The 212-nt window shown below is 34.4% G+C and overlaps 1 protein-coding gene across 1 annotated transcript in view; it reads left to right on the top strand.

The window, feature by feature from the left end:
* CHDC2 (calponin homology domain containing 2) overlaps positions 1 to 212 on the top strand; it is a gene marked incomplete at both ends in the record, with an annotated part of 9,874 nt that overhangs the window by 8,229 nt on the left and 1,433 nt on the right. The gene's annotated exons all lie outside the window — the stretch shown is intronic.

The raw sequence follows: 212 nt of genomic DNA, 5'->3' as shown, positions 1-212 counted from the left end.
CGTGTTGGTGAAGAGGGAAGACACAATTTCTTTGATACTATCTCCTGTTTGACAGTATCTTTACCTCTTTCACGTGTTGTTTTATTACTCAGAATGTTTAAAACAGTTAACTGCATTGGTCATATCAAGTCACTTAATTATAGTGTTAATTTTGACAGGAATTTAGGCACCTCCATTGTTAATACTGGTGTAATGGTTCTTAGAGTTTTCCT

The sequence above is a fragment of the Bison bison genome, unplaced genomic scaffold (genome assembly GCF_000754665.1).
Source record: "Bison bison bison isolate TAMUID 2011002044 unplaced genomic scaffold, Bison_UMD1.0 scf7180017858595, whole genome shotgun sequence".
Lineage (NCBI taxonomy): Eukaryota > Metazoa > Chordata > Mammalia > Artiodactyla > Bovidae > Bison > Bison bison.
The sequence above is the reverse complement of the archived record's forward strand: the minus strand, read 5'-3'. Positions and strand labels throughout refer to the sequence as shown.